Raw genomic sequence first — 21,787 nt, forward strand, 5'->3', positions numbered from 1 at the left:
ATACTACTAAGAAGGTCGCTAAGTGTGTCAAAGTCACGTTCCCAGTAGTTGCAGTTGAGATAGATACACCGAAAAAAAAACCAATATCAATTTAACATTTTTTAAATATCAAATTAACATTTTTTAAATATCAGCCAAAAATGCTCTATAAAATGTGTTTTATGATATTTGAAATGTTAAAACAATATTTTTATTATCAGGATGATATTTAAATGTCACATTTTGGAAATTTTTTTTTGATATTTTATTATCATTTTTTCATATCAATTTCTCATTCCAAATTATTGAAAAGTATTAAATAAAAAATTCTTAATGGGCACGTTCAGGAAATATTAGGGACTAGATATTTAGGCAACGTCATATTCTGAACGGAAATTTGAGTTAATTGACTAAATTAGTTTGGATGTGATGCTATTGTCAAACGAAATTTATTTAAGAACTTTACCGGTCGCATGGATAAGACATCAAATTTCACTTAACTGTAATGAATAAATAAATTAATTATAACCGATAATGCACTTTTTAGTTGTTTTTCACACAAATAAATTTAATTTTGCTAAATTAATTCTTTAATAAAAAACAATCTGCTGTCATGTTGACAAGAAAAACTTTCCTAAATTTTTAGGGAAAATTTTCTTGTCTAACTTTCCAGTCAGCTTTCCAATAAAATTACCTAAATTGGAAGGATTTTTTTTGACAGCTGACCAATCAGAGACCGAGAAATTACCTAAATGTTTAGTCCCTAACGTTTCTGAACCTGCCCAATGTGTACTAATTTAAAGGCGCTTTGTGTTTTTTCGAAGTAAAATGTATGATTTACTGAGAAAATTTGATCGGCAATAAGATTTTACTTCACATAGTTTGGGAGAAAATAACAAAACAATTATATCACCTATAATAGAAAAAATAATTTCACCACTATTTTGTAAGGAATATTCACTTTCAGTAATGTTTTGAAAACAGAAAGAAAATACTTAAAATAATAAAAATAATAAAAAAGAAAGAAATAGGTTTCATAATAATAAACTAAAATTGTCAAAGTGAAATTTTCGCTATCCACTTAAACTTAAAAAAATGTCAAAATGATATTTTAATTGTTGGACGACTTTTGTCACTGAAAAATGTTAAATTGATAACTGTTATTATAAAATTTTTTTTTCGGTGTATGAATTATATAAAAAAATTTCATGTTTATTACAAGTTTTACAATATAGGTATGAATCATTCTTTTCTTCAAATTCTAATTTTACTCCTGCAAGGTTCTTACGGTATGCTAATAGTTCTCCACCACTTGTTCTTCCAAAAATACTGCTTTTAACACCAGGTATCCATATGAGTTCATAATTCTTAAAAGTATTATTATCATGCCTATTACCACTCTTTCACTTTCGTCAGATTTCCTATTAATTACTGAACTCGCCGGCAGTGTTGCCAGGACCGGCTATTTATAGCCAAACCGGCTCCTTCAAGTTTTCTCCGGCTCCTTCAAATTCTGATTTCCGATTTATCAAAATTTGGCTCCTTAAGTTTTCAATTTGGCGATTTTTGGCTCCTTCGATATTTAAAACTTTTATAATAAAAGAACTTGATTATTATGATCACGAATTAAAAGTCTTCGAAGTAGAACTAAACTTCTTCGAAGTATGTAGAATCTGACGTCTTGCTGAAAAACTTCCATTTTTATTCATATATGAGGCGTTCAGAATTATAATGGGGCAAGTCCACTTCTCTTTAGGTTGGATGTTTTAAGGTCTTAAAAATTAAGGGTTTCGTTTTATGTCAAATAAAATAAAAGAAAGACATTTTGGAGATACATATATGCAGCTATCGATCTGTGAAACATTTATTTCAAAAGTTCCTTTAGTTTCTGAGAAAAAGCTTCTCAAAGTTCAGAATAATGCACGATAATGGACTTGACCCATTATTATTCTGAACGCCTCATATTTTGTTTCCACTTTTCCACAATCTATATTTGTTTTCTTATTTATTACTAAAATAAAAATTAAAGAATCTAACTTGAAGTCTGATAAATTTAATACAGAGTATTATTTCTTTTTTAAATTTTTGTTTATGTTATCATATATCTAAGTTAATTTGAAGTTGGAAAAAAAATGATGAAAAAAACAAAACAAAAATGGTACAAAATGCATTATTTAGAGTTTTGATGAAAAATTTTTGAAATTGGCGATTTTTGGCTCCAAGACTTCTAAAATTCGGCTCCTTGCCTCTAAAATTCTCTGGCAACACTGCTCGCCGGTGCGGAAGTGAAAAAATGACATTTGACATATATCGGTAAGCAGTTTAGGGTGGTTTCGTAGATCGGTAATACAGTTTATCCCAGGGAGTTCACGGATTGATTCCCGGGGAGTGAATAACTGCGTCTTGGGTAATAGGCATGTATATCTATTCTCTTCTATATTAAGAAAATGTGTTTCATATAATAAAAATATGTGGAATTCTTTTTAATTGTTAAAAAATTCAACAATGGCTAATTTATTTTTCATTCCAACGATATTATAACTTAAAATTTAAATTTATTTTCTCGATTTGATTTGGGTAGACGGCTGATCCTCAGAAAAAGTGCCCATCTGAACTCCCATTAGCTTTTACAGCGGATGTTTTCTGTAATGTTTTGTTTACTCCTGCCATCCCTGAGCTCGAAGCTTGTCCAAAGTTTGACATTTGTTTTGACGTATTGCTAATTTTTATTTCATTCATTATATTAACAATAGTATTTTTTAGAGATGCCGCGAACATTGATTTGGCCGAATACCGAATATTCGGCCACGCTCCTCGATTCTCGATCTCGATTTATTCGTGTAATGGTCATCTTCTGATGAGCCCAACCATTACATCGCACAGTGTGGTAATTCGCCAATCTGACTGGACAAAATAGAAAAAAAAAAGTTTAGCCACATGATTTTAAATCATGAGTTGAGCTTCTCAATACAATGGGTAACTGTAATTCATGTTTTGTTTTTTTGTTTTCATTTCGGATTAGCGTAAGCTAAGCTTGAAAGTTGGTTCTTGTCAACAGTTGGATGGAGATAATACAAAGTATTCTATTTTTCGCTTGAGTTTGGTTGCCGATTAAAATCGGCAAAATCGGTTGTAATTGTTTTTTTTTATTGTTAATCTACATTTTGAGGTATAGCCCAGGGAAATTAGTAATTTAAATCGCATTTTTCGCGGGACAAAATTTTTTTCATGGAATGTGTTCGGGTGGTTGCCCTTATCATAAAAGTCAATTTGTTGGGAAAATTGGAGGTTGGGAACAGCCGCCATCTTGGAAAAGAGATTGGTATCGTTTTTATTGAATAGCTCCATTGTTATTCATTTTAACAAAAACTGACAAAGGTAAGACTTATCAACAATAAAATTATCTAAAAAATGATATACAAAACAATTCCGTGAGTTGATTAAATAAAATTTTACAGTTGGTCAAAGTGCGGGTTTATATCGCAAGGTTGGGACAAAATGACATTTGTTCATATATCTGACGAACTTTTGATTTGTTTGGATAATTCTTCAAGAATGAATTATAGTACTTATAATTACCTATAAAATGAGCCCACAATCGTTATTGTAACCATCGTATTGTAGAAGTAATCCAACTCCGAAACTCTCCATGTACTAGTCAAAAGTGAGAAAAAAGCTAGTTTTTTGCTAGTAGGCCGAGAAAATTTTGGGAGTAGAGGTTTAACCAAAATACAAGTACGCAGTTTTGCAGCCATACGCGTGTTAATGTCGATTTCAAAGGTCTGACAACTCTAATTTTGTGCTTTATACGGTTTTTGGGGGGTTAAATAACGTAAGTTTTCCAATTAACGTGAATGGGCTAAATTTATACTATTTGAAATTATAAATATACAAGCTGATGCTCTTTTGTTTTTCCTAAATCTAGACACCCCAATCTTGAGGATGTGACCAATAGAACTCAAGATATAAGCCGTTTATACGATTATGTTTAGAGGCTTTTTTGTTTCGATTTTTGTTTGTTTATTTGAATTGAAAAGCCTGATATGGTTAGTTAAAAAAGCTTATATCGTGAGTTAAATTAACCCCATAGCAAAGATTGGGGTGTCTAGATTTAGGAAAAACAAAAGAGCATCAGCTTGTATATTTATAATTTCAAATAGTATAAATTTAGCCCATTCACGTTAATTGGAAAACTTACGTTATTTAACCCCCCAAAAACCGTATAAAGCACAAAATTAGAGTTGTCAGACCTTTGAAATCGACATTAACACGCGTATGGCTGCAAAACTGCGTACTTGTATTTTGGTTAAACCTCTACTCCCAAAATTTTCTCGGCCTACTAGCAAAAAACTAGCTTTTTTCTCACTTTTGACTAGTACATGGAGAGTTTCGGAGTTGGATTACTTCTACAATACGATGGTTACAATAACGATTGTGGGCTCATTTTATAGGTAATTATAAGTACTATAATTCATTCTTGAAGAATTATCCAAACAAATCAAAAGTTCGTCAGATATATGAACAAATGTCATTTTGTCCCAACCTTGCGATATAAACCCGCACTTTGACCAACTGTAAAATTTTATTTAATCAACTCACGGAATTGTTTTGTATATCATTTTTTAGATAATTTTATTGTTGATAAGTCTTACCTTTGTCAGTTTTTGTTAAAATGAATAACAATGGAGCTATTCAATAAAAACGATACCAATCTCTTTTCCAAGATGGCGGCTGTTCCCAACCTCCAATTTTCCCAACAAATTGACTTTTATGATAAAGACAACCACCCGAACACATTCCATGAAAAAAATGTTGTCCCGCGAAAAATGCGATTTCATGCCCATATTTTGACTAATTTCCCTGAGCTAGTAAAGTATTATAATTTTTATTTTTTAATTACCATTGCAACTATTTAAAAAAAAATAAATAAAAAAAAAATAAATGTAAGAAGGCTAGGATGTGCAAAAAAAAATATCTTTGTTTTTCAAATAGAGGTAAAGTTAATTTTTCCGCATTTTTCCGGTCTGAAATTAATTAATTAATGTTTTGTGAAGTGTTGTCATTAAGATTAGCTAGTTACATGTCTCGCGTTTTCTCGACCGCCATACAACTTTTTTCACTTTTCAAAATGAAGTCAAGATTTTCAAAAAAACAAATTTTCGAAAAATGTGTCAAAACTGCCAAATAAGATCGAAAAGACAGTTTTTTTGATCTTTTAATGAGCAGGTATCATCTTTGGAACATTTTTGACGATAAACAAAAATTAAAAACATATATACAAATTTTGTGCTTCAAGTTAAGCGAAAAAAAAGACAAAAAAGGTGGAAGACACATTGGACCGCTCTTTAAACATGAATTTCATTTTACCTGACCAATATTATGTGGTAACTAAATAAACAAAAACAGTAGATAGTGAAACAAAAGTAGAAAAGAATTTTTAAAAATTAAAGAACGGGAAAAATATAACAAACGGAAGGTTAAAAGTCACCTAAGTGCACCTATCCATTAGAAAATAGTTAAAATCAGTAGAATCGCTCTCCGCAAAATTGAAAAATCATATTCCTATAAAACCGTGAAGGATTTATAGAAATTTTCTTTGAGTGAAGGATCAAAATGTATAAAAGATTAAGTTCTGATCCTCTGGAACCACTAAACCACTGGAATTTTCAACTTATGAGGCATTATCATTGATGAATAATGCTTTCCTGTCGGAACATCTTAAACAAGTTCAATCCAAAAAGCAAGCAAGTGTAAAAGGCCAGACATAGGGTCACGAAGAAATTTAGAGAATTATTAGCTTGAAAAACATCGAAGGTAATATAAACACAGCTGTTTTTAATAGGCCTTATGTTTCAAGTTTGCATTTAAATTATCTGCAGATATTGTTAAAGGTGATGCCATTTTGTATGATTGTGAAACATATATAATTAAAATTATTGCTATAATTTTAATTTAAAGCATGATATTGAGAAAATAAATCATGTATGTCACCTGTCAAAAACGTGTGTAAAAGTTCTATTTCTTAATAAAAACTTATTATTCTGCCTCTCTTTTTTCGTGAATAGCAATAGAGTTTTTATTTATTGAGATTTTTCAAGCGTTTTTTAAAATAATTAAGTATATCCAATCATAGAATATGTTTATGGAAACATAAGTTCAAATACCTACTATAAAAATGCATTTTCTTCATCTATATTTTGACCCACTTTTTGCAGAAATTATAGATTTGTTGTTTTTAAATTTTTCTTTTTTATAGAATTTTACCTATTCACATTCATTTGTTTAAAACTATTTAGAAAAAAAGTCGATTTAACACGAGTTATTAATTTTGTCCAGCTAGATTCGTGATTGGCCACACTGTGCACACGATGCATCGGGCGAAACGCATATATGAACACTTTTATGCTGGTTTTATATTTTCATGATTTTAAATCATATTTATTAAAAACAGAAAAAATCAAAAGAAAATAAAAAAAATGAAATAAAATTCAATAAATTCTTTTTTTTATGCATAAATTCAAAATTTTCTACAACACCTTCAATAACTTCTATAAGGCCTTATTATAACATCCTACGCAAGTAATCCCTCTGCATTAAGACCTCCGTTAGGCTATTATAAGCTGTTTGTCACAAGCTATTAGCTTGTGGATTACCTGTGAAGGAAAGTCCTATGCAATTTCGGTAAACTGCGCCAAAATGATTTGCATAAGACCTGTCCTTCTTGTTATGAAAGCCAAAAAATAGCTTGCATTGACCCTTATGAAAGCTAAATTGTTACTTGGGAAGGTAGACATCCAAAATCGAATTATATATGAGGACTGTTCGCCCAGATCGAATGGCGGCGGACCCATACAAGTGGTGGTCAACACATACTACAAAATTTCATATTTTGACAACATTTGCTAAAGTCTACCTTTCTTTTGCTGGGACAAGTGTTTACAGACTATTTTCGAAGCAGCAATAGTCTACGAAGATATACGTAATCGTTTACCACCAACAAATGCGGAACAAATAGTTTTCATTCACCATAACTTGCCTTTAGTAGATTATGAGTACTAAAATTGCAATTTTTTAATAAAACACACATTTTGGTATAATAATTTAAGTCATTTTTCTTCTCCATTTGGTATTCGGTATTCGGCCGAATAGTTAAACTATTCGGCCGAATACCGAATACCAGAAAAATAGGCCGAATAGGCCGAATACCGAATAGTGGCCGAATGCTCGCGGCATCTCTAGTATTTTTAACACCTGTTGAGATTTTTCCAAGAATTTGGACAGAATACTAGTTCCATCTTCATTCCCACACCGCAAGCCTTACAAAGCATCCCCACGTGAAAACTCTGTTCTCTATATGCAACCTATCGCCCCTCAAAACAATCTTTTTCTTCGGATTTTCATCTCGCAGCGATTTCATCAGCCTGATAAATTTAGATCTCCTTTTCCGAACGTTCAATGGCAGGGGTTTATTGATGGATATACCTGAATCTTTGAGTTGTCTACAGTTGCGAAGTACACTAGAAGCTATGTCGCGGGTCTTCATTTGGACGATCACTGTTGATTTGCGAGGATCTTGAATCTTTGAGTTGTCTACAGTAGTACACTAGAAGCTATGTCGCCGGTCTTCATTTGGACGATCACTGTTGATTTGCGAGGATCTTGGCTTCGAATTTCGTATGCACTTTCGATATCACTGCTTGAGTCGTCGAGATGGACAAGGCCTGCGCAGACAGACTTCGCTTTGTTTGTCATGTCAGCATCTTTCTCAATTTTATCGATTTGTGATTCTAGTTGTTTATTTCGATCTTTTAATTGAGGAACTTTAGTTGACACTTCCTCATGTTTGGCTTTTTGTGTTGTTATTTCTGTGAATAACAGCTGGAAGACGTTTTTGGTCGGAAGTTCTTTGATAAGTGCAGTATTATTTTCCCTTAGAATTTCTTTTAGTAATTCCCGTGTAATACTCATATTTTCGTTGTGTTTGTTAATAAAATAGCTAGAGCTTCTTTTTTCAGTGTTGTTTTTTTGTGGGGAGATGTCTTTTAGGCCTCTCTTGCTCATTTATAGGTTAGTTTCAGTGCAGTATTTATTTAAGTGATTTTTAGTCTTATTCTCTACAAATTAGAATATTTATATAATAGTAGAGCAGAGGTTATAACTATTCACTTCAAACATAAAATTTATTTTTCTATTAAGTTTTTATTTTAATTTTTAGCTTTTTTTGGCTTAGCTCCCTTTTTTACGACTTTATTGACAGATCAACAAATGTCAATCAAGTTTATGTTTAGAAAATCTCAAAAAACTACTATATCTCAAAAACGGGAGCTGATCAAAATTTTGAATTCGAATTCAAAATCAGCATACTAAAATCTATTAGAAAACTATACTTTTGTTCTTGGGAGAAAGAAATATCAGTTTTTAATGATCAGTTTCTTAATGGTAAGGTATGCCAAGCCTACTTAACTTACTTAAATTTAGATGTCTCGGATAAGAAAAGAGATATTGAGAGGGTTGAAACTGAACTTGAAAAAACAAAATAAGTTCTTTTATAATAGACCAGTAATTTTAGGCATTTTGAACCCCAATCTGCGGAAAAATTCCTATGGGCTGAATTTTGGTGCACCTTCGTTACGGCGGTGTAACAATTTTGTCCCAGTTTTTGTGGTACTAATTCAGAATTTCATCATTTCTTAAAAAAACACCCTTTTACTTAAGATAATTCCGTAGACTCTTTAGATTCTTACTTCTTATAACATAAAAAACTTTTTCACAAAGTTTGAAAAATCAACAAAATTTATGTCAGCTGTTATGATACCTTTCTCATATTTAATTCAACCCATAAAAAAAACAACCTTTCACCAAAAAAATTTTTAGATCTTTATAAATCCTTTGTCCTTGCCTTATCAATTTCAATTTATTTTAATAAAATTTAAAGTTAACAAAGACACACTAAGATATAAATCTTTAAGAGTATCTACAATATGTACAATTTACAATAATAAATTAAGTAAGTTAAAAAATAAGAATACAAAAAAATATTTTCGATCAAGATGATTATAAAAAAATAGCTTAATTTAATTAACATAGTACTCAAAAAAATGAGAATTTTAAAATTAACAAATGTTCCTAAAGATTTGAGGAGCGCAAATATAGTTTCCTCTTAAAAGCGACAGGTGAGGCTATATTCTGCAATTCGTTTGGAAGTAAATTCCACAAACGAATTGCAGATACATACATCGAAGGAGCGTTCAGCGATTACGTACGGTAAAATTAGTTTCAACCCTTGCAGAGAATTGGCGAACTGAATCGATTCACTTAAATATGAAGAACATCTAATGTGGACGACATTATAAGTCTGTATCTCAAATAATTCTCAAATCTCATACCAACCAGGAAACGATGTAAATGGGATACACTGCTATGTCTCGGAATACCATATATAAAACGAACGCAATCATTAAAATCAACATAAAGTTTACGCTTACATAGGCAATCAAGAATCGGATATACTGAACAATTAAACGTAAAATATGGCAAAATCAACGTTTAAATGAGGTATTTTTTCATATCAGAGGACAGTAACTCAGAGGACGATCTCAAAGATCACAGACCAAAATAAATTTTCCTAATAGTATCTGAGATTGCACCACAACAGCTTAAATTACTATTTATTTTATACCCAAGATATTTAACATCATTTACATACACTATTCTTTCATTGTCAAGACTCAAGAATTACCGGCGGAAATTCTTCAAAACGTAACTGGTCCCTAGAACATAGCATATTGACAGATTTAGCTGGATTAAGTTTCATAGAATTGTTGTTCGACTACGTGAGAACATTACTAAGATCTTCATTTAACTTTTCTAAACCATACTCCATCAGACCAATTGCACGAAAGATGTAAAATACAACTTCATCAGCATATAAATGAATTTGGTTATTTTTAATTACGGACGGAAGGTTATTAATGAATAATGAATATAAAAGCGGACCCAATACTGAGCCCTGCGGTATACCCGTGTTGATTATAATAGGATCACAAGTACCCACATCCATTTTTATCCGTTGAAATCTATTCAATAAATAGTTGCTCATAAGCTTAAGCGAGGTGCTAGAAAAAATAAATTTCACCTTAAGTTTAGATAGGAGGGTGAAATGATCAATACAGTCGAAGGCTTTAAAAAAATCAAGTAACACAATGACACCAAATTTATCACAATCGAGCGCATATCTAAAATCCGAAGTTACTTCAACTACAGCAGACTCTAGTGAGAGCCACTGTGAGAGCAAGTTGCTTTCAGTTATATGGGCTTGGATTTGATCGTGAATATTTTTTTCAAATACTTTACATAAGCAACATTATATACTGATAGGCCTGAAATCAGAAGGATTAAAGCAGAAATACAATCACGCTTTGCCGTCGATTTTGACAACTGCCAAAAGTTCAACCATACGAAATCTGTGTAACCTCACACAATGACGCTTTTTCTACGTACGCTTTTTTTGACAAACGTAAGGAAACGTAAGAAAGCGAGTAAAAGTTCAACCAGATTGAACTTTTGCTCGCTTTCTGATATTTATCAGACATAGTTACAGTCACCCACATAATTATTGGGCCAAATGTGAATTAAAAAAAAATAAATTATTACAAAACGAGGTGTGTTTTTTTGTTTCTCTATATAGATTTTGCACAAAAAAACGGCATCAAGATATTTTAAATCAAAACAATTTACGTATTAAAAACAACAATAATTTAATGATGTTGTAGACTGAGTTTTATTGTTTGTTCTTTTAAAAAAAAACAATTTGTTTTGATTGGTTTTGTTTTTATAATTATAGGATTAAAGAATAAACAAATTTCTATGCATTTTTTAATCACATTAATATCCCTCTTCATTTTTCCACATTTTAAATCAAAATAAAAACTAGGACCAATATTTTTGTGGGTGACTGTGTTTTTTTTATTTGACAGCAAATTTTATGTTAAAATCAGCTGTTCAAAGTCAAAGTGACAGAAGCGCGCTTTGAGGATTTCTCAACGTAACGCGATGACGCGTCTGGCAAAGCGTGATTGTGTTTCAGCTTTTAGGTTTTTTAGGGACTGGTATTATATAAGCATTTTTCCACGCATCTGGAAATTGAGCACTATAAATTGAGAAATAATTTTTTTTTTTTTTCATTTCATATGAAGAATAAGCTTTAAGAATTTTGGCAAAAATTGAAACTTTAGAATTAACATCTGACGAAAAATAAATCTCATTCAATTCTGAATTCAGAAAACTCGTTTGTATATTTTCATGGTCAAAGCTATTATACGACCTATGTATAACTAATTATACGACTCAAATTCGTTCTATTTAATTCAAACTAATAAGAGCAGAAAATAAAATCATGAATGAAATCAGATGTATGTCTAATTTGATCATTTCCTAAAAATTTTTCTCTTCGAACTTGCCAAAAACATATCCAGTAAGAATGGATTTGAATCAAACTTAAAACAAGTTGGCCAAAGGGAATTTACAACTGACAATCCAATAACATCACAAAAATGGTTTAATAATCTCGTTATACTATTGTTCAGTAAAATATTTACGTTGAAATCATCCCCGATCAAAATGCCACTGTACCTAGGACCTAGCTTTAAAAGCGTATCTTTTAATTCATATAGATTTTCTTCTCTAAACATGTTTGGAGAGACAAGTAAGCATTTTTCAACTGCATTTTTGATTTCAACACAAATAAATTCAATATTAGCAGCAGTTGACCTGTAGACTACAGAAGCAGAAATATGCTCACGCACAACTAAACACCACCACCTTCAACTCTGTCTTTACGATCATTTCTGAGCAATTTAAAACCAGGTAAGGTTACAAGAGCATTCGAATTATGAGCACTCAGCCATGATTCCGATACCATAATGACATCTACCACTACCATAGAGGTGCTAAGCATTTGATAAAATACTGAATATTTAGCTTTTATACTCTCAGCATTCAAACAGCAAACATTAAGGCCATCAAACGCAACACACATCACATTTAAAACAAACCTTACATTATCAGGATCTGTACCAAAAACCATTTTTAACAAAGAAATATATAAAAAACCATCACCAACTTTAAAGAGGATCTAATTTGCATTTAAATAAAATAATAAGAAAGACATTCGTTAATAATTTAAGAAAAAGAAAATTCAATTAATTTATAAATACAACAAATAGAAAAAAATAAATATTAAAAAAATTTAAGTATGATTCAAATAAGAAACCCTCATAAAAAACATTCCGACAATCATATTGCAAAAAATAAAAAATTAACTGCTCAAGAAATTTAATTTTAAATGAGAGCAATAACCAAAATTAATGAAATATAGTAGGAGATCCCGCCATAGGACGACCTACCCTCATCGTTATACCAGTTGAGAGTTATATTTTCTGCCTAGCGATATCCTGTCAAGGCATAGGGTTGCCACGCTTTAAAGTTCATATTTTGAGTTTTTTCGACAACGCCACCCTGCTTATATGGTAAGTGTTGGAGGTGTAAAAAAAAATTATTCAGTCATTTAGTGGAATGAGTTACCTATAAAATCCTGAATAACTAACTTTGGTCTGAGAAAAAAATAGTAAATGAAAAAAAAAATTGTTTCATCATTCTTGCTGTTTTTTTTTACAAAATTGTTTTACAAATTTTTATCTCGTTGTTTTGGCCCCTTGTAACCATTGAGTTTGGCATGCCTGATTTAGACACTACCCTTAGGAAAATGTAGCTTTCAACTGGTATAACGACGTGGATAGGTCGTCCTATGACGGGATTTTCTCCTTTAATATATTGAAATACGAAGATAAAATCTTTTTCAAAAAATTAAATTAAAAATTTGACCTATACGTGTCAAGTTATTTTATTTTTTCTAACATATCAAATAAAAATTATTTAATAAATCTTTCATTCTGATTTTTGGTGAATTATTTCTCAAGTATCGAATTTGAGTTTCATGACTTTAAAAAGACTCTATCTCAAGTTGTAAATTTTTTACATTTTTTATTTGTATGTGTGGGTTTCATATATTTATTATATCTATCGATTCCAATTTTGTTTAGAAAATAGATTTTTTTCCATTTTCTAAATTCACCTTTGTTTACCCTACTCAAACTTCAAATTTTAAAAAATCCTGAAAATTAAAATGTTCAAATTAAATTTCCTATGACATATTATTTATTTTTAAACTCTTAGGGTTGCCATATAAGCAGGGACAAAAGGAACTATCTCAAAATCTCATCCCCAAAAGCATAAAAACACTCCCATATTGCGTTGGTCTTAAAATCTATACTCAAAGCGGGTATAAAGTTTAAGCTGAGGGGTATAGTTTTTTTTTAAATTAACTCGAAAAATATGGTTCATATTGAAAAATTTATTAAGATAAAAGTTATAGAAAATAAAATTTTCTACAAGTTGTACTTACATAATTTTTGTCAAAAATCAAAAATGGCCGAGTTGTTCACTAAAACGTGTTTTACCTTTAATCCAAGATGGAGGCTTTGGCTCAAGGTCGATTTTACCGAAAAACTGGTTTTAAGCTCTCAGTGATCCCCTCTACCGTAATATGAAAAAATATTGCAAGATCTAATTTTTTCCATTTGAATTGTTTAATTCGTTCTTATCCCAAAAGCAAACTTTTTGCCAAGATTCATAAGTGTAACATTTTTAATGACTATTTTACCTGTACTAATAGGGAAAACAACAACTATTTTCATTGCACCTATAAAGATACTATAAGGATTTTCGGAGAATTTCTCAATTCTTATATCAGCGCTAATTTCGCACTGTAGGTAGTATAAAAAGTAAAATTATTAGTTGGGTACTTAAAAAACATCAAGACAAAAGATTAAAAAACTCTTAACATTTTATTAAATAGAAAAATTAAGAGAAAAAGGCCGGGGCGGGCCTCTGCAGTTCAACGTACGCCTCTGCTTGACTCCTTTTTAATTAATTCTAGGAATAGAATAAGTTTTATACTTTTTTATACTATACTTTAAGTACAATAAGTATTGAACGCCTAAAGCACTGCCAACTGTTGCTTTTCTTCGTTTTATTTATCTTCTTTTACAATTATTCGCCTTTCATAAACATGCTTTTAACCACTTTCTCACCATTATAGGTAGATATGTCTGATGCAGTTAAATTACGCAATGCATGTTGTGTGTGTATGCCTGAACCAATTTCAATTTCTCTTATTATTATTATTTTTGTTAAACAAAAGATAAAGGTTAACTTTCACACAAAATTTAAACTGTTTATATATATTTAACATCTCTTAAATTCGCAATAACCAATTTTATTATTGAAATTCATTTCTTAATACTTTGATAGCGCAGTTTCTAATTGTATCTGCAGTTTCTGTATTTTTCTTTATGGAAAAAGCTTTAATATAAAAATGATCAAAATTATAAAGGAAAACTTGTGTGTCCACTTTTATAGCTTATAACCGTTGGCAATTGAACATGACACAACATCAACGAGTATCTGTATATACTATATATGTTTTGCAAAGATCTCAATCATCTTTAGTTGACCGTTCAATTCTGCTTCCATTTTTACTTTCGTAGAAATTAAAGCTTATCGATGATGCTAATTTAAAAAATGAATAATTTTTGTTCTCTATAAGCACGAATATCCAACTATATCATTGTATAAAAATGTCAAGTTGAATTTGAATAAGTAATAAATTACTTTCTTGGAGACTATATGAGTCCTTCAAGCATATTACAAATATTATTATTATTTTTTATATTTAGGTAATTAATCAAAATATTTTTTATTTCATACGCCATTTTGCTGCAAATTAATTAACAGTTTCATGTTTTATAAAAACTCAATTTCTTACTTTTATTTCAGAGCAGCATCCCGAAAAAAAATTGTATGGGGTGATACATGTTTATTATTTTAAAAACTTGCCGTGTTATTGCAGTTTTCAAAAATGAAAGATATTACAATTTAAATGTAACAAAACAGGGTTTTTCAGAGAAAAATAACAAACGAAAGTCGAGACTTTTATTCAAAAAGAAATAAACAAACAACAGTCGAGAAAATGTGTTTATTTTTCTTTGTTATTTTTCTCTGAAAAGCCCTGTTTTGTTGCATTTAAATTGTAATATCTTTCGTTGTAATTTCAACTTTGCAAATTTTTATACATTTTTGAAAACTGCAAAAACACGTTAAGTTTTTAAAATAATAAACCAGTATCACACCATGCTAATTATTTTCGGGATGCTGCTCTTTAATAAAAGTAATAAATTGAGTTTTTATAAAACATGTAACTGTTAATTAATTTAATTAATTAATTATTTCCTATTATTAGGCAATGTTTTAGTGGAAGAATTGTAAAAAACAAAAATCAATTATGAGCGGAGGAAGCAAAATACTGATGCAAAGTCGGAATTTTTCGAAATTTCACAAAAACTGCATTAAATCGAAAACCGTAAGGATTTGGGATGAACAAGTTACCAAATTCTGAGAGCCCTTAAGTTGGCCTATCAGCATATTTCGTTTAATCCTTAACGAAATGGCCTTAATACACACGAAAAACAAAGAGAGACAGTGTGCATGTGAATTATTTCAAAATAAATGAGCGTGTTGTATGTGTAGATTGAAAACAAAATATTATGTGTTTGATTGGGCTTTTAAGCAATCTGTCTTTGTCTTTTTCCTCTTTATCATAACTGTTTATTAAAGAAGTACAAGAAAAAACCAACCAATCAAATCAATTCAATTCTGAGGAAAACAAACGCATACATGCATAATACATAAACACATGCATGCAAAAGCGTATACATATCAGGGATGGAAAATTACATTTTTTAAGGGTTGGGGTCGAAATTCTGTATGTTGCAAAATTCTGTATTCAAAATACTGTATGCCAAAATAATGTATGTCATAATTCTGTATGTGGAAAATGCTGTACGAACAAAATTCTGAAAGTCAAAATTATGTATAGCAAAATTCTGGTTGGTCAAAATACTGTATTTCAAAATTCTGTATACATCAAAATTCTGTATATCAAAATTCTGTAAGAATGCTGTAAAAAATATCGTTTTGATAATGTAAAAAAGTGCGCACACACTTGATTTACTTTTTTACTTTAATAATTATGTTTGTATAAAATTACAACTTTACTGTCAATAATTATATTTAACGCTACTATTTATAATCCAGTCAAATAAGGGTTTAACCTCGGAATGAATGTTAATAGAATTTTTTTTTGTTCAATATCTTCCTTTTGCCATTCTATAACATATCTCAGAAGTCTAGAAAAATCTCATGTCCGCTTGTCGCGATTTCAAGGTCAAATCGCGAAATGGAGATTTTCAAAATTAGCAAAAATAGGCTATGGTATTATATACAATATACACATATGATACATGATTTCAAGGTATTTTTTAATGCTGATTCCAAAAAATCTAAAATCAAGACAATCTGACGTCTCTGAAGTTATACCAGTTTTTCATCTGTCAACCCATATCATTATAACAGTTGCAAACTTACTACCGAAAAACCCTTAAAAGTTATGGTAGAGGAACCAAATTTTGCATGAAGGTTTTCATATCCATTTTATTATTAGGAATCAAAAAAATGCAATGAAAAAAACATTCATATCTATGAAAAATTGGTATTTTTTGAAAAAAGGGGAAATTTTGGGATATGCACTAAAAACATCCTGGTTCAATCTTGGAATTAGTGCTAATAGGCTAATTTTTTTGTTTCTATCTTTGTTTGGATATTCTATATCTTATGTCAAAAATCTAAAAAAATCTCATGTCCGCAAGTCCTAATTTTGGAGGTTAAACTAAGTTAGGTGCAGACTTAAAAAAATTAGCAAGAAAAGTTTAAATTTGTATATGTATACCAACATAAGCGACATGATTTAAGGGTATTTTTTAACACTTATTCCAAAAAACTCACAATAAGTCAACCTGACCATCCCTGAAACGTAATGCACCTTATTCATATTGATCTGACACAAATATCTGAAGTGTTGTTTTTCAATTTTTTTAAATCTGCACCTTATCTTCAAACCAGGATTAGGAATTAGGACTTGCGGACATGAGATTTTTTTTAGATTTTTGACACAAGATATAGAATATCCAAACAAAGATAGAAACAAAAAAATTAGCCTATTAGCACTAATTCTAAGATTGTAACAGGATGTTTTTTAGTGCATATCCCAAAATTTCCCTTTTTTTACAAAAATACCAATTTTTCATAGATATTATTGTTTTTTTCATTGCATTTTTTTGATTCCTAATAATAATGGATATGAAAACCTTCATGTAAAATTTGGTTCCTCTACCATAACTTTTAAGGGTTTTTCGGTAGTACGTTTGCAACTGTTATAATGATATGGGTTGACAGATGAAAAACTGGTATAACTTTTTTCAGAGACGTCAGATTGTCTTGATTTTAGATTTTTTGGAATCAGCATTAAAAAATACCTTGAAATCATGTATCATACTATATTATAAATGCGTTGATTTTTACCATTTCCACCATTCACATAATCACTGGCTCTATATGGGAAAAAAATAAAAATTTTCAAACTCAATGGTATATGATAGGTATAGGTGAAGCGGTTTGCACCAAGAAAGGTTTTTATCCAAATCGCACATTTAATAGGGTAAAAAGGGGTAAAATGGCAAATTGAAAAAATTATCTAAAATCTAAACCCGTTGTCGTAGAGAGTTGATTTTTTTTGCAATAGATAGATAATCATTTTTTATGTTAACGGACATTTGGTTAGGTTTTGAAAAGCTTATCAAATTGGGGCAAGTTGAGAAAAGGGTGATTATAGGAGAGGGAAATTTTTCTGGGGAATTCTGAGTACACCAATGGATAGGTTATGAAAAAATAGTCGAGACGTGTGTTGGGATTTTTTTTTAAAGTGAGTAGTTTTTGAGATAGAGAGTTTTGAAAAACACCTATTTTTTGCGTGTTAAAATTGGGTGGGTTTTTATTTTTAGAAATATTTCCGAGTGCCCAAAAAATCTGAAACTTATAGGGTGTATATGTGGAGTATGTATGAGTGTATATTGGAACCGTTGAATGAAATTTTCCATCTAAATCGGAACGAAGAAGTTTTTTTGGGCCAAGTTTTTTGGTCATTTTTTCCCGTTTTTAACCGTTTTTTATTTTTATCTTTTTTTGTTTACCTCATAAATGAATGAAACTTAGAGAGTAGATAGAGTATTGGCAGGACTATATGTGTACAAAATTCAATCAATTTCGTACACACAATTTTGAGATAACGGAAAAATAAAATGTTGGAATTCAACAGGTTATAACTTTTGATCTAGAGCAGATATAAATTTTATTAAACTTTTATGAGCATCCTGATACAATTATCTTTCATTTGGTATATCACACTTAGCGGTACATTTACTACAAGCTACACAATGTTAAATCAAGAAACTTGCGAAAAACCTCAAAACACCAGTGGAGATCTGTAGATCATGAACAGTCACCAGTGCACAGTGGGTCCCGCCATAGGTCAAAAATAAAAAAAGTAAATGTCAATTTTTTTAAATCCAATGATTAAACAACGTTCTACAATCTCCCATCGAGCCAAAACCAAAAAAAATTTGACGGTTACCCTTTTTTTCATTTCTTAATAGCCATTCAAAGTCGGTATATAAAAAAAGGTACAGTTTTTTAATCGGTGCAGTTATAAGGTGTGAACTTGCGATAGTGATAGCGGGTGTTAAAAATTGTGAACAATATTAAATTATTATGGATATTAAACGAGAAGGTTAATACTTTCTAAGAACATAAATTATATTGTTAAATAACATTAAGGCAAATTGTAATGGGGCTCGTTAGCGAAGCAATTTTAACCATTTTTATTTAGCTCAATTTTCATTAAATTAGAGATTTAGTTGGTTTGCCTTCGAGTGCCCTCTACCTTTCGAAATAATATCGTCGTTTTTTCCCCTTTTTTCCCCTTTTCGAGTAATACGAGTTTAAATGACGATACACGGAGAAAAAAAATTACAACGTAAAACTAAAAAAATTCCTTTTTGGCACTATTATTTTTATAAAAGACTGAACTAGAGGGTAAGGGTAAAGTGCTTGACTGACAGGCAGGTCCATTTCCGGCATTAACCATTTTTTTTTTATATTTAAAAAAAAAATTTTTTTACCTTTTTTTAATTTTTCTTGAAAATAACCAAAATTTTAAAAAACTGACTTGATGCATTTTTTTGCAATAATAAATCATATAAAATGATAATACAGGTGTTTCATTTAAAAAAAAATGGTCATTATATTTTTGACCGCACTTTGTATGGGAGGTGACCCACTGTGCAGTGTAGGAAGTACCGTAATCTCAGTCTGGAAATTCGACATGGTTGACTTTAAAAAATAAGATTGAACCGTCATGTGAAAGGTGAAACAATAAGCTTTAACGTGATATAGGTTGCCATTGAAAAAAAATTGATTTAATAGCATGAGAAGAAAAAAATAAATGTTTTTTTTGCTTTTTTTGATGAAAATACATTGAGTTCAAAAAACTCTAGCTCTTTTTGTAGATGTCTCATAGACCTGATATATATATATATATATTTTAAGCTAAGACAATAAGCTTTTAGATGGTATAAAATTTTTTATAGGTTGTCATTAAAAAAAATTGAATAAATGACGTGTGAAGATAAATTTATAGGTTTTTGTTGCTTTTTTTGATGAAAATGATTGTTTTCAATAAATTATTTTTATACTTTTTGATCATTCTTAAAAATTTAATATGGCTTTATTCTTTATAAGCTTTTTAATGGTATAATTTTTTTCTAAGCTTTTCATATTAAAAAATCGATATATTGATAGAAGAAAAGAAAAAAAGTGTTTTTTTTTTGGCTTTTTTTGTAAAATTTGATTGACTTTAAAAAATTATTACTTTTTTTCTACAAAACTTACAGATATCAATTAAGTCTCAATTTCTAGCTTAAGTAACAAGCTATAACATGGTGCTATTATTTTATTAATTTTTAAACAAAAAAGTTGTAAAAAAAAATTAAATAATAATATTTTTTTGTTTTTTTTTTTCAAGAAATAAGAGAATTTAAAATATTACAATCTACCTACACATGATTTGTCACAGTTTCTTTGATACTTGCTTGATTTATCTGATTGAGGTATCAATGGAAAGGTAATATCACATATAAAATTAAAAAAATAAAATCTTTCAAAATTCTTAAAAAAATAAAGCAATAAAGGGTTATATAGAAAAATTAAAAAGTATTTCATTTTCGAAGAACTTTTTTAACAGAAAATTTGAAAAAAAAATTAACTAATTCTTTTTTTTTAAATTAGCTAATTTTTTTTTTAAGTTCAACATTTAAATATAAAGTTATTTTTTCACCATTCAATAGCCCTCTTTGAGAAAATCAATTATTTTAATGCAAAAATTCTGTTTTTATCAAAAAATCCAATGAAAATGAAGTAATTTTTAATTTTTTTTTTTTCAAATCTGTAATAAATATTACCTTTTCCTCTTCGGAATTCATCTGATAATACTATGGCCAAAATTTTTTTCAAAATAAATTCAAATATTACTAGGAAAAAGTTTGAAAAAAAGCCATTTAAAAATTTTTAGTAAGGTTTTTTTTTTTACAAAATTCTGAGTTGAGGACTAATTTTTCAAAAAGTCTTGATTATATAGTGAATTTAAATTTATATAGATAGAAATGAGATTCTGGTTTTTTAAAAAAGTGTATGCAAATATTGTAGGTGCTGCCGTTGGGTTTAAAATATTTTGTTTGCATTTGAAGTCAGTTCGTGAGAAAATTAAAGATAGTCTTTTACTACCATATATTTGTTTTCCTTAAATTACGTAGAGAATCTTTAGTATCATTTATCTTATGAAATTTAAGCAAAAAAAATGGTTTTGTTAAAAAAAATTTAATTTCATCGGCAATTTTTAAACTATAGACTTTAAAGTATTTGATTGCCGACGTTTAAAAAAAAAAGATCATCAAAATCAGATCTGTTCGGCCGGGTTTTCTAATAATTTGCTTTAGTTACTACACTAATAAAAATTATTGCTTTATAATGTCTACGAGCTTCAAATTAATTTTTCAAATATCATAAAATTTAAAATTTTATAGGTAAATCTATGAAAAAGTTGAAATATTGTAAAACACCAGCACATTATTGCTCACAGTTTCCTTAATAATTGCTGGATTTGTATATCAATAGAAATGCAATATGATGTATAAAATTAAAAAAAAAATAAAAACCTTGAAAATTTTTGAAAAACTAAAGCAAGAAAGTCTTCAATTCCAAAAACTGACTAAATATTACACTTTTAACTGTTATGATTACTTTTTTTTTCGCAAACTTTATAAATTAAAAATGTATCCATATCAAACATTATTGTGCGTCAATTACAAGCTTCATGAAAAATAATTGAATTATCCTTATCTGTAAAGCAAAATTCAAGGCTTTTAGTCATAATATGAATTAATTTTTGAACTCTGGATTAATCTTAAAAAACAATTAATTATAAATTCGGAAATTAATTTTTGATCATTATAAATGCGATTTTAAATGAAAGATAACATTCAAAGCTTATTAGGGAAAGTGGGGGAAAGGCCGCCTGTCTTTTCAGTGTTTAACTGTCTTAAAACCAATAAAAAACTTCTTCTAATTAAAATAAAGGGGCATTAATAGTCGTCTTAAGACCCCGGTTTATCTTAGACTGGGGTTTATAAAATGTTATTTAAAAAGGATAAACTCCAGTCTTTTTTAGTAATAACTTAGACAG

The 21,787-nt window shown here is 29.5% G+C and overlaps 2 protein-coding genes across 8 annotated transcripts in view; one reads left to right on the plus strand and one right to left on the minus strand.

Moving 5' to 3' along the window:
• Positions 1-21,787, plus strand: part of LOC129918438 (YLP motif-containing protein 1-like) — a 239,962-nt gene that overhangs the window by 111,367 nt on the left and 106,808 nt on the right. The window lies entirely within an intron of this gene.
• The window catches only part of LOC129918434 (unconventional myosin-XV), a 261,312-nt gene that overhangs the window by 24,351 nt on the left and 215,174 nt on the right, over positions 1-21,787 (minus strand). The gene's annotated exons all lie outside the window — the stretch shown is intronic.

This window comes from Episyrphus balteatus, chromosome 4 (assembly GCF_945859705.1).
Source record: "Episyrphus balteatus chromosome 4, idEpiBalt1.1, whole genome shotgun sequence".
NCBI classification, from domain to species: Eukaryota; Metazoa; Arthropoda; class Insecta; order Diptera; family Syrphidae; genus Episyrphus; species Episyrphus balteatus.